The following is a 13,370-nucleotide window of genomic DNA, read 5'->3' as shown; positions in this document are numbered from 1 at the left end:
GTGGCAAGCCACAAAGGAGGCCACACCCACTGAGTAGATTCGAACAATTTTTGAAACCCACCACTGGTGGAGGGCATCAGAATGCTTTCTGGTGCTTTAAATCCTCCTATTATTAAGACCCCCTCTAACATGCAATCTATCTTTCTAGGGCTGAACTATATTTCCCCTGCCTTATGACTGACTTTCCTAATCTGAAAAACTGAATCTGGTAAATCCCTCCTGTCAGCAACTAACCATCCGAACACGTGGTGGGTGGAAACCTGTACACAAACCAAATTGCTGTAAGTTTCAGCTTTATGCTTAAGTGTACACTTGTTATGTCTTTGTTTCCTCTACCGCAGTGACAGATTGCCACTGTTTTGCTAGCATTCATCCAAATGTTGAAGCAATGCTTTGCTCAGAAAAAGCTGCAGAAGGAACCCCAAAGGATTTGAGGCAATCACTCCAGGGAGCTGTTCACTCCCTGTGCTCATCCATGTGGGGAAGCTCTTGAGATTTCAGCAATCCCTGAGCAAGGCCAACAGAAAAGCTTGCCTACATGTTCCTTCTCTTGTCTACTCCCTCCCTCCCTCCTTCCCTCCTTGAAAACACGGAATTAGGTGGTTAGGATACAATAAACCTCATTTTCAGTAGTAATGCTGAAAAACAACTGCTTTTTTAAAAAAGAAAAAAACCCAGAAACCAAGACATTACTTGGAGCTGCAATCCACATAACATGGAGAGCAGCAAGCAATTCTTCCTTTTCAGTTTTTACAGGAGCTCAAAGTACCATTAGGGCATCGCTGGCTCAATGGCTAAGATGCTGAACTTGTCAATTAGAATGGTTGGCACTTCGGCGGTTTGAATCCCTAGTGCCCCATAATGGAGTGAGCTCTTGTTACTTGTCCCAGCTTCTGCCAACCTAGCATTTCAAAAACATGTAAAAATGCAAGTAGAAAAACTAGGGACCACCTTTGGTGGGAAGGGAACAGTGTTCCGTGTTCCTTCGGTGTTTAGTCATGCCAGCCACATGACCACGGAGATGTCTTTGGACAGCACTGACTCTTCAGCTTTGAAACGGAGATGAGCATCGCCCCCTAGCATCGGGAACGACTAGCACATATGTGCAAGGGGAACCTTTACCTTTAGAAAGGTGATTAGAGGACTGGGGGCTGATACTTATACAGAACAGTTGCAGGAAATGGGTATGCCTAGTTTAAAGAAAAGAAGGACTTGGGGTGACATGATAGCAATGTTTCAATATCTAAGCAGCTGGCACAAAGAAGAGGGGAGTCAAGCTATTCTCCAAAGCACCTGAGGGCAGGACAAGAAGCAATGGGTGGAAACTAATCAAGGAGAGAAGCAACCTAGAGCTAAGGAGAAATTTCCTGACAGTTAGGACAATTAATTAGTGGAACGACTTGCCTCCAGAAGCTGTAAATGTTCCAACACTGGTGATCCAATACTGCACATTTTAAAGAAGAGTTTGGACAACCATTTGTGTAAAATGGGTTTCCTGCTTGAGCAGAGGGTTGGACTAGAAGACCTCCAAGGTCCTTTCCAGCTCTGTTATTCTGTTATTCCGATAAGCTTTTATTCTGCTTCATCCTTTCTCAGCAACTGTCGTCACCCTGAACATCTGCAACAGTGGTGACAGCAAACTAGTGTTTGCGCACTGAAACCAGAAAAATGCTCAAATTCATGGCTACTAATAGAGCACCAGTTTTCCCTCCTCATCTCATTTCAGGTCCAGATAGGATATATGGAGCTCATTCCATCTGTGCCTGTAAGCCTTTGGACCTAATACTTACTGATTTATTTTATTAATGTATTACGGCAGTTTATATGGCTGCCTATCCATCCAAGAAACTCTGGAAGGCAAACAAGATAAAAAAACAAAGAATTTCATTAAAGAAACAAAAAAAAAACCCCTGTATCCAGGCTTAAGAAAACCACCCCACCATTAATCCCATATATTCATACCAGAGTCCCTACATTATTTTCCTCCTGGCATGTATTTCACTTAGTGATGCTTGGGGATGGGGAGGTTAAAAATGACATTTTCAACAGTCTGATTTGTTTTTCACAGGCTGGTCCTGCGAGATTAGGCTGAAGCTGCCAAACCCGAAGAGGAAGCAGGCTCTTAAACAGGATGGACAAAATAGCAGTAGCACTTAGACTTATATAACACTTCACAGTGCTTTGCAGCCCTCTCCAAGCAATTTATAGAACCAGCGTATTGCCCCCAACAATCTGGGTCCTCATTTTACCCACCTCGGAAGGATAGAAGCCTGAGTCAACTTTGAGCTGGTCAGGATCGAACTGCTGGCAGTTGGCAGAGTTAGCCTGCAATACTTCATTCTAACTACTGCGCCCTTTGACTCAAATCCAGTCTCAAAGATCCCTTCAGGAAAAAAGAGAAGAAGGAACTAAGTCGTGAAAGAAAGGAAGGGAAAAAAATGTCACCTCAAGCAGAGAATAAAAGTTGGGCCTGAGCACATGAGAAAAGGTAAAGCTAAAGGTTTCCCTCGCACATATGTGGTAGTTGTTCCTGACTCTAGGGGGCAGTGCTCATCTCCGTTTCTAAGTGGAAGAACCAGTGCTCTCTAAAGACATCTCCGTGGTCATGTGGCTGGCATGACTAAACACCGAAGGCACCCAGAACGCTGTTACCTTCCCACCAAATGTGGTTCCTATTTTTCTACTTGCATTTTCTGCGTGCTTTCGAACTGCTCCGTTGGCAGAAGCTGGGACAAGTAACAGGTGCTCACTCCATTACATGGCGCTAGGGATTTTAACCTTCAAACTGCCAACCTTTCTGATTGGCAAGCTCAGCGTCTTAGCCACTGAGCCACCACGTCATGATAAACCTCCCCCCAAATCCCATCAACAGCTACCAGTCTTGAGATTCAATAAAGCCATGACTTGGCAGGATTACAAAGGGTCCCGAAGCCCACTCATTCTTGGAGTTGTCTAATGCCTGCCAGCTTTATTGAAAAGGACAAGGGTAAGTGTATATGAATCTGTGTGTACATGTGTGAAAAAGCAAATGTATCTTTTAATCAGTAATTTTTTCTCCATTTATTCTAAAGCAAAAGTCCCCAACCCCTGGTCCATGGACTGGCACCAGGCCACAACATGCCAAAAACTGGGCCCCGATGTTGTTGTGATGAAGAAAGATGCACAGGCAGGAAGAAGGTTAATGGGAAGGCACCCTGAACAGCTTGTGGGAGCTCTCTTTTATTGTCATACACAGCTACCGTGGCAGAAACTGATTCATTGATCAAAGTATACTTTGTACTGATTGGATTAGCTAGACAAAGTCCAAGCTATGGCTGAGAAGGCTCATGTTTTCCTGCTGCAAGAGATGTAATGTGCCTACATGCCAAATCTCATGTTTCCCACTTCTTAAGGAAGGATCAGGATAATGATCATTGTGCTGATGTTGCATTCTCAGTGTGGTTTGCCAGCTACTGAGAAAACAAACATCCCCACAATACACAAACAAGCAAAGCCCCATTTCCGGGATGTGGGCAGCACACAAAACCATGCCCCCTTCATTCCACGGAAAAACCTCTCTCCACAAAACTGGTCCCTGGTGCCCAAAAGGTTGGGCCCATTGTTCTGAAGAACCTGCTGTGCCTCAAAGTTCGACTGAAAGTCATTTGAGTGTGGCTGTTTCCGAGGCTGTGAGTGTGTGAATCAATGACCATAAGCCAAACTGGGGAGTATATGCAAGAATCCTCTCACTTTTATTTGGTGCAGAGATCCCTTGATATGATCTTGGCATTGCACACTCAGCAAGGAGTTGAACGGCTTCGTTCCAGGATGAAAAAGTAAACCCAGAACTTCTCTTTTTTTCACAAGGTGATGCTAGAATGGACGTGTCCAATTTTAAGATTTGTGGACTTCAACTCTCAGAAATCCCCACGCTGGGAGTTGAAGTCCATGGGTTTTAAAGTTGCCAAGGTTGGACACCTCTGGGCTAGTCTGAGCAGCATAACAGGGTCCTAAAATGGACACAAAGGGTCCCAAACTGGACATGAAGTGGGCATTATTCCATGGGAAAGGAGGCAAGAAATAAATGCCTCTGAGATCTGGGGATGGACTCATCCTGGGCTGGGCAAATGGTTGACTGATAGATCAGATAACATGGAAGAGCTTCGTGTTTATTCTCCCAAAGGTGCTTTTTCAAGAGGAACTGAACTGCCTGGTTTTTTTTTAAAGACATTTCACTTCTGATCAGGGGTGGGTTTCAGGCGGTTCGCGGCGGTCCCTGTGAACCGGTTGGTCGGCGAACCCGGAAGTAAGTAACTTCCATGAACGCCGAAGGGTCCACCCGCCCGCCCGCATTTCTTACCCGGTTTTGATGAGTTCTGTGCTTCCACGCATGCGCAGAACGCATACAGCGCCTGCGCGATCCTCCAGGAGCAGCTGGAGCATCGCACAGATGCTAGTATGCATGCGTGCACTGCGCGCGTGCACGAGGATGCTGCCGGCCCCATTCCAACCGAACCGGTTGGAACAGGGCGAGAAACCCACCTCTGCTTCTGATCCAGGAAGCTTCTTTAGCTCTGTCTGGATGGTGGGAATAGAAGGATTTAGACTCCTTGAAGAATATAAATAAATGACCAGCTGTACTCAAGGAATATATTGAAAATCCTTCCATTCCACACCATTCAGTCAGAGCTGAAGTAGCTTCTTGGATGAGAAGCGAAAAGGCTTCAAAGAAAAAACAGAAAGTCCATTTGCCTCTTGAAAAAAGTACTTCTGGTATTTGGGAAAAGTACTACTTACTTCTCCCAAGGACTCAGGGCGGCGTACAACAATTAAAAGAAACACATAATATAAAAGTTAAAAAAATTAAATGGAATATCCCAAACCCAATTAAAATTGACAATACATTTTTTTTAAAAAAAATCGAATTAAAATTAACAGTGATCAATAATTTATTTTGTTTTGTTCAGGCCAGGCTGGCTTGCTGGAAAAGCCAACATTTTAGGGAGGACCGGAGGTCGGGGATTATACAAAGCTACGGGGGCAGCTCATTCCAGAGGGAAGGATGACTGAGATTCTCCATAGACATTTCTAGTCTTAACTCCCACTAATTTCCGTTAGTAGTTCAGATTCTTGTAGAGCACTTAAGCTTGCTATTTTCTCCCAATGCCATTTTTCCCCCCGATTCAAGCTTGATGTCTCCAGTCCACTGGATTCAAAGTCTCACATTTTGCAAGGAAACCTATGTGAATCTTGCCAAACTGATCGTAAGCTGGGCAATTCTAACTTCTCCTCCGCTTTCCTGTACCAAAGGCAGAGAGGTAAATAGCAGGAGTAATATAATAACCCAGCAAGTGCAGTTAGGTCTGCAAAGACCCTCGCTCGTCCTGGAATTCAGTGGAGCTTGCTACTTAAATAGCTGATAACTGCAAGGACGAGTATCTGTTCTCATTGTATAAATGTAAGCCTTAAACAATCAATGTTCTCGTGCAGGAGACAACATGATAAATTAAACATCCCAATCAATATCCTTTAGTGGATATTGGTTTTAAAAGGTTTATGGGCAAACAAACTCTCACCATTTTCAATATTGCCTTTTTTCTCTCTCAAATCAATGCCTACTGTAATTGCAAAGGAGGAAAAGAGAGAGAGAGAGAGAGAGAGAGAGAGAGAGGAGTACAGATATTTCTAAATGGATCTTGCATGCTAGAAATTAGCAAGCTCAAGGAAACTCTTTTCAACTGTTTTATGGAGAGCTGGGGCATTTTCTAATATGGACAAACATTTCTTTTTGATCTCAGGTAGTGAAGCCTACAAAGCAAGGGTTTAATCTCTCCATCAGTTCCACAGGTCCCAGACAATGGGATATATCTCATAAAAAAGAATTATTTCTGTGAACACTCCCCCAAAAATCCACCACTTGTGGAAGTTACTGAGCTTTGTGGCTCCCCTCCTAAATTCAGGTCCAGAATGCAAGATCAAGGAGAGGAGCAACCTGGAATTAAGGAGAAGCTTCCTTAACAGTGAGGACAATTAACCAGTGGAACAGACAATTCCTTCAGAAGTTGTAGGTGTTCCATTACTGAAGATTTTTAAGAAAAGACTGGACAGCCACCTGTCTGAAATGACACAGGGTCTTCTGCTTGAGTAGGGGGTTGGACCAGAAGGCCTCCAATGTCCTTTCAACTCTATTTTGATTGATTGAGGGTCTCCTGCTTCAGTCGTGGGTTGGACTAGAAGACCTCCAAAGTCCCTTCCAGCTCTAACCTATCATATCTCATATCCCATATCTCGTATCCCATATCCCGTATCCCGTATCCCGCATCCCGCATCCCGCATCCCGCATCCCGCATCCCATATCCCGTATCCCGTATCCCGTATCCCATATCCCATATCCCATATCTCATCCTACCCTACCCTACCCTATCCTATCCTATCCTATTCCTAGTAAACTCCCACATCTTTGCCAAGCTCTTGTAGCAAATTACACACAGGACACTTAACCTTGTCTTGGCTTCTTGGCAAAGCAATGCTGTAAATCTATCCTTTTCTGAAGACTATTTTTGGCAACTAATTAGGCACCGATGAGATTTTTTTTTTTTAAAAAAAAAGACACTATCCAGCTTCAGACAGATAACAAACAGACCTCAATAACATTCAAAGGAAGTCACCAAGATAGGATAAAAAGACATGAAATGGACGCATTGAAAGCAAAGGAAAAAATGAAGCCAAGTTGCAAGATTTTTTTGTTGTTGAACATACTTTCCACCTTGCATTGTATTACTGTTAATCCACATGTGTTTTTATAACAATTTTGCTTCCTTCTCCTTCGGGATATGGTGCTATGTATAAGTAGTACAATTTCTCCTGAACACTTAAGACCCATAAAAACAAGAGAAATCTGAAAAATCTGAAAAACATCATGTTATATCAAACCCAACATCATTTCAATGGCTATTGTTTAACTTTCTTCCAATTCCCCTACCATAACCCTCTCGGAAGGGTTTCTTCTGATATAGAGGATAGATTTCAGACCAAAATGATTAATTACTGCTTGGAAAAAGGAAGCATTAATAATTTTGCTAGTAAACAGCAGTGCTTGTTTTAGTTAATTGCTGCGTATGCCAAGGAAAAGAAATGCTTTAGGGCATGGAGTCTTGAGGGAAATTGCTAGAATTCCCATTTGTTGGCTGGGGGCCCCCGGAGAAGAGCCTTCTCTGTGGCTGCTCCGACTCTTTGGAATCAGCTACCCCCAGAGATCCGGACCATACTCACTCTGATGGCCTTCAGGAAAGCTGTAAAAATTTGGCTGTTCCGGCAGGCCTGGGGCTGTTGACCTCACTGTTGAGGTCCAGCCCCGATTAGAATGAATGTATGAGGTGTTGCTATTTTAAACCGTTTTCTTTTCTTATGTGTTCGTTATGTGTCTTTTTTTTCTCTTTATTTTTGTAAGCCGCCCGGAGTCCTTCGGGATTGGACGGCATATAAATGTGGTCAATTAAATTAAATTAAATTAAATTAAATTAAATTAAATTTACCATTTCTAGGGGCATAGATCAGAGCCCTGCTTTCTCAAACAACTCTTGTCTTACACTCTTCTGTCAACACTGCAACAGGAGTACAAGGAAAGAAGGTAGGAAAACTAATTGTTTTATCGGCTTTCTGCCTTCCTTCCTTCCTTCCTTCCTTCCTTCCTTTTCCTTTTCCTTTTCCTTTTCCTTTTCCTTTTCCTTTCTTCTTTCCTTCCTTCCACAAATCCATCACTTTCTGATGCTTTGAGACCTCACATAGGTTTTTGTCTTATGCCTTTGGGATATGGAAAAAGTTGGCTTGCCTGATATTTATAAGATGGTCAAGTTGCACCTCCTGGTAAGACAGATGTAATGGCAGATACATAGTGTGCTCTCTACCAGAGTAGTCTCAGATGTGTTTTTTTTTCCAAAAGTGAACTGGACTGGTTTTTAATCAGGAAGGAGGAGGAGGACGAGAAGGAGGGGGAGGAGGAGGAGGAGAAGTAGTTGTAGTAGTAGTATGGTTTCTTATTCAACTTATTACAACTGATGAAGCTTCTTGAATAAGAAGCAAAATACCTCCTCTTCCTCCTCCTCCTCCTTCTTCTTCTCCTCTTCCCCCTCCTCCTCCTCCTCTTCCCCCTCCTCCTCCTCCTCTTCCCCCTCCTCCTCCTCCTCCTCCTCCTCGTCCTCGTCCTCCTCCTCCTCCTCCTCCTCCTCCTCCTCCTCCTCCTCCTCCTCCTCCTCCTCCTCCTCCTCCTCTTCTTCTTCTTCTTCTTCTTCTTCTTCTTCTTCTTCTTCTTCTTCTTCTTCTTCTTCTTCTTCTTCTTCTTCTTCTTCTTCTTCTTCTTCTTCTTCTTCTTCCGCAAATCGAAAACAATCCAGTTGCCTTTTGAAGTAAGACACCTTTGAGACACCTATGACCTGGATGACTGAGAATCACCATAGACACTTTACCAAAGCAGTTCTTTAAAATGGTCTGTGTGTGTGTACATATATGATTCCCAAGAATCAAATGTCCACATGAACATAAGCAGTACTAAAAAGGAATGTTTTTTTTTTTCAAAACGTGCTTTCATCATCCCTCATAGTGATATGAATCATCTACTGGTATATTTCCTGTGCACCATAGTGGGGCACATTCCTGTTAAAGAAAATAGATCACTCATCCCATACCAAATTCCAGTGATACAATCTTTAAGAGCCCATTACTTTTATCTCTCTTAAAATGCCAAACATTAAAGGGGGGGGGGGGAACCAAGGCCATCTTCCGGAATGTAACCATTGTCATCCGCATAAAATTCCAAACATCCTTGAGCTTTTAATGAGTTTGTACATCACTAGACAGAATTCAGTCAAATATGTAATTTTACTCCTTGGCATGGAGACGATTCTAAACAGGAATATTCCGCTTCCACGTTGTCTTCCTTTTCCTCATTATAGCTGATTGCATTAATTGACACTTGTATTTTTGTTTCTTTCTCTCTTTAAAATCAGTGTTTGCTTTTTCCGTTCTTTTTTAAAAAAATACTTGTGGAAGAAATTGTTAATGAATTGTTAGTTTTTAATTAGCAGCCAAATAAAGTGGGATGAAAAAGTATGCTGCCTTTTGAAAAGATCCATGCAGACGTGAGGTCTAAATTTCATCCTGGGTCATTTCTGAATTGCCATTTGAATGGAGAGGAATAGGCCATTACAATTAAATTGTTTGATTAAGGAAGATGAGATATTAGATGAGGGGAAAAAAATGAAGATAGGAAGGCAAATGCCAAAACTATACTATAATGTCTGCTTCATAAAATAACCTTTGTGGGTTTATTATTCATTTGTAGTGTCCTGAGTAGTCTTAGCTTTTGGAACTCTCCACAAAATCTCATTAGAGGCTGCATAGAAGATTAACTTTTATTAAATTTCATTCTAAGATTCTTCAACCTATGATATAGCCATGAAAATACATTTATCATAACTTACAAATTAAAGGAAACAACAAAAATTAAGTGGGATTCATCGTAAATCCTCACGATGAAACATCATCCTATCTTCATACAGCCTGGTCTCTTTTTTAAAACTAAAAGTATCCCAAAATTTCCACTTTCCTAGGAATTGTCTAGTGTACCCACTCTTCAAGCTACTCCCAAGAGCACAAGTTTTCCAAACAAAGGCAAATTGCAAAACAAAAAGGTTAGACATGGTAGCATCACCAACTTATTCAGAAGTTTAACAAGCTTGCCAATTACAGAAATTTAGAAGTTTAATACAAAAGTGAGGAAAAAGTGCTCCCTTCAGAAGTTGATAAACTACAACTCCGAGAAGCCCCAGTCATGAAGGATACGGTGATTTTTAATTCAGCAACACAGCAGCAGTGACCCTATTGAGATAAAATTGTGCACGTATCAATATGGATTTTTTTTTCCAAATTAAAAATAAATAGTTTGATGCAGAAACCAGGGCAAAGTCTGCTTCTGAATGGGAAAAAGAAATTTTTAAAAACCCTGAAATTGATAGCTCAATTTACCCACAATTAAGGAGAATTGGGATTCTGAGACCCAACTGGAGCCAGCCAATCAATTTGAACAAATAAATGATAGATAGATAATAGATAGGTAGGTAGGTAGGTAGATAGGTAGGTAGGTAGGTAGGTAGGTAGATGATAGATAGATAGATAGATAGATAGATAGATAGATAGATAGATAGAAGATAGATAGATGAATGGATGGATGGATAGATAATAGATAGATAGATAGATAGATAGATAGAAGATAGATAAATAGATAGAAGATAGATAGATAGATAGATAGATAGATAGATAGATAGATAGATAGATAGATAGATAGATAGATATAGATAGAAGATAGATAAATAGATAGAAGATAGATAGATAGATAGATAGATAGATAGATAGATAGATAGATAGATAGAAGATAGCTGGATGGATGGATGGATAGATAGATAGATAGATAGATAGATAGAAGACAAACAGACAGACAGACAGACAGACAGACAGACAGATAGATAGATAGATAGATAGATAGATAGATAGATAGATAGTAGATAGAAGTCCCTGGAGCCCAGGGGAGACCATTTTGCCCCTCCTGGAGGCTCGGGGAAAGCCTCCGGAGCCTGGGGAGGGCTCTCCCATGGTGTGGAGGTCACGCCCACCCAGCAACCGTACAGAGAACCGGTTACTAAAAAATTTGAGAGAGAGAGAGAGAGAGAGAGAGAGAGAGAGAGAGAGAGAGATGTGTGTGTGTGTGTGTGTGTGTGTGTTTGAGAGAGAGAGAGAGAGAGAGAGAGAGAGAGAGAGAGAGAGAGAGAGAGAGAGAGAGTGGGGGGGGCGGGATAGGCAGGCAGGCAGGCAGGCAAAATTTATATACAGTAAGGAACAACTTCCAAACTATGATGTATCCATTTCTACCCGATTCACCATACTGTAGATCTGATGTGATTACCAATATTGTAAGATTATATTTGAAATAGCCTTTCTCGGTTTTTGCCATTCTCAGCCTAAATGGAGAAACTCTTTGATGTACCCGGAAGCCATTTGCATTCCCAAGGGATACATACCTACATTAACAGGGGTGAAAATTTAAAGGCTTGCCTTTATATTTTACATATTACCACAGAACTTATCTCAAAGTGTCCTAATATTGTGAAACAGCTATTGCCTATTGAAGAAAAATAATGTTTCCCTTTGCTGTATCGCCAAATAATGGCAATCTTAGAATGAAGGCCATAAAATTGAAGGCCTTTTAGAAATATAAACAATATTCTCAAAAGCAATTTTTCCCACATATGCTTCTTCATCTATTAACATTACAACCACTGTTTGTGCAAGCTGCGGAGTTTTGGTGCCTCCATGTTTTATGGTGCCTCCCTGTTTTAGCTACATGTATGATCACTGGTACCTTGCTCAATAGTAGTAACTGTGAGAGGGATCTTGGAGCCCTAGTGGACAACCATTTAAAGAGGAGCCAGCCGTGTGCAGCAGCTGCCAAAAAAGCCCACACAGTTCTAGGTTGCATAAACAGAGGGATAGAATCAAGATCATGTGAAGGGTTAATACCACTTTATAATGCATTGGTAAGGCCACACTTGGAATACTGCATTCAGTTTTGGTCACCACGATGTAAAAAAGATGTTGAAACTCTAGAAAGAGTGCAGAGAAGAGCAACAACAATGATTAGGGGACTGGAGATTAAAACATATGAAGAACGATTGCAGGAACTGGAATGTCTAGTTTAATCAAAAGAAGGACCAGGATGACATGATAGCAGTGTTCCAATATCTCAGGGGTTGCCACAAAGTAGAGGGAGTCCAACTATTCTCCAAAACACCTGAGGGCAGGACAAGAAGCAATGGGTGGATATTAAATGAAATGCCAGTATGTGGTTATGTATTAAATTTCGGTATATTTTATGATGAAGGACGTTTAAATAATTATAGTCAAATATAAATGGGGGTACAAGGGTAACATGTATAAATATCTGAGTTAAAATACTTGAGTTAATATAAATTATGCTTGATGACTGTGGAAGAGATGCACGGAAACCTTTTGTAACCAACCGATACACTTTCTACAGTATGTAAGGAAGGAAGATTTTATGTGTTGTTTGTTTTGCAAAAAATAAAATAAAAAAGAAGCAATGGGTGGAAACTCATCAAGGAGAGAAACAACCTAGAAATAAGGAATTATTTGTTAATAAAAATTAACAAAAATACCTTACAACGTAAGTAAACAAGCTTCTTTTCCATTTAGTTTAAACCCCCTTCATCCCACTCTTAGCAATTAAAGGTTGCATTTTTTTAAAAAAGCTATTAAACATTATCAGTGGGAATATAACCCCTTATTTTAATATCAAAATAATGACACAAACTCTAGAAGTGATTTGATATGACTCATGAAATCTGTTGGAAGAAAAATCACCGGCAGTAGAAGTTTATAGGATGAAATGGCACCTTCCTAACAACCAGCTGCCTACTTACCCATCTCTCATCAGTTGCGCTATCAGCAGTAAACACACATGTGCACCCACACACAAATCCATTTGGGCAATCATGTCTTTTAAAAAGCAAATATATGATAATGTGCTTGGTCCATTAACGCCACCTCCATATCTGAGATGAAACACAAGGCCTCCTACAAGCCATGGGCAAGACATTTCTAGATTTAGTGATGATCGCTCCATCAAAAATCTTGGATGTCAACTCAGCTATGTAAGACACCATCCTAGCATCACTATTTCTCTCCAAGCCTGGGCAGAAGAAATATTTTGGGGGGAAAAATGGTTAGTTTGTACCAGAAGTGGTATTCAGCCAGTTCTGACCAGTTCTGGTAAACCAGTAGCGGACGTTTTGAGAATTTTGGAGAACCAGCAAATACCACATCTGACTGGCCCTGCCGCCATCGATTCACTGCCTTCTGAACCCCAGCTGATCAGCTAGGTCTTCTTCTGTTGCCCTTCACAGAAGAACAGAGCTGAAAAGCAGGTTAGTGGGGTGGGGTGGGGTGGGAATTGAGATTTTACAGTATCCTTACCCTGCAGTGGGAAGGTAATGAAGATTTTGCAGTATCCTTACCCTGGAGTGGGGAGGGAATGGAGATTTTACAGTATCCTTCCCCTGGAGTGGGAAGGTAATGAAGATTTTGCAGTATCCTTACCCTGGAGTGGGGAGGTAATGAAGATTTTGCAGTATCCTTACCCTAGAATGGGGAGGGAATGGAGATTTTACATTATCCTTACCCTGCAGTGGGAAGGTAATGAAGATTTTGCAGTATCCTTACCCTGGAGTGGGGAGGGAATGGAGATTTTACAGTAACCTTCCCCTGGAGTGGGGAGGGAATGGAGATTTTACAGTATCCTTTCTCTGGAGTGGGAAGGTAAT

This window comes from Thamnophis elegans, chromosome 13 (genome assembly GCF_009769535.1).
Source record: "Thamnophis elegans isolate rThaEle1 chromosome 13, rThaEle1.pri, whole genome shotgun sequence".
In the NCBI taxonomy this organism is placed as follows: Eukaryota; Metazoa; Chordata; class Lepidosauria; order Squamata; family Colubridae; genus Thamnophis; species Thamnophis elegans.
This window is presented reverse-complemented; position numbering follows the sequence as displayed.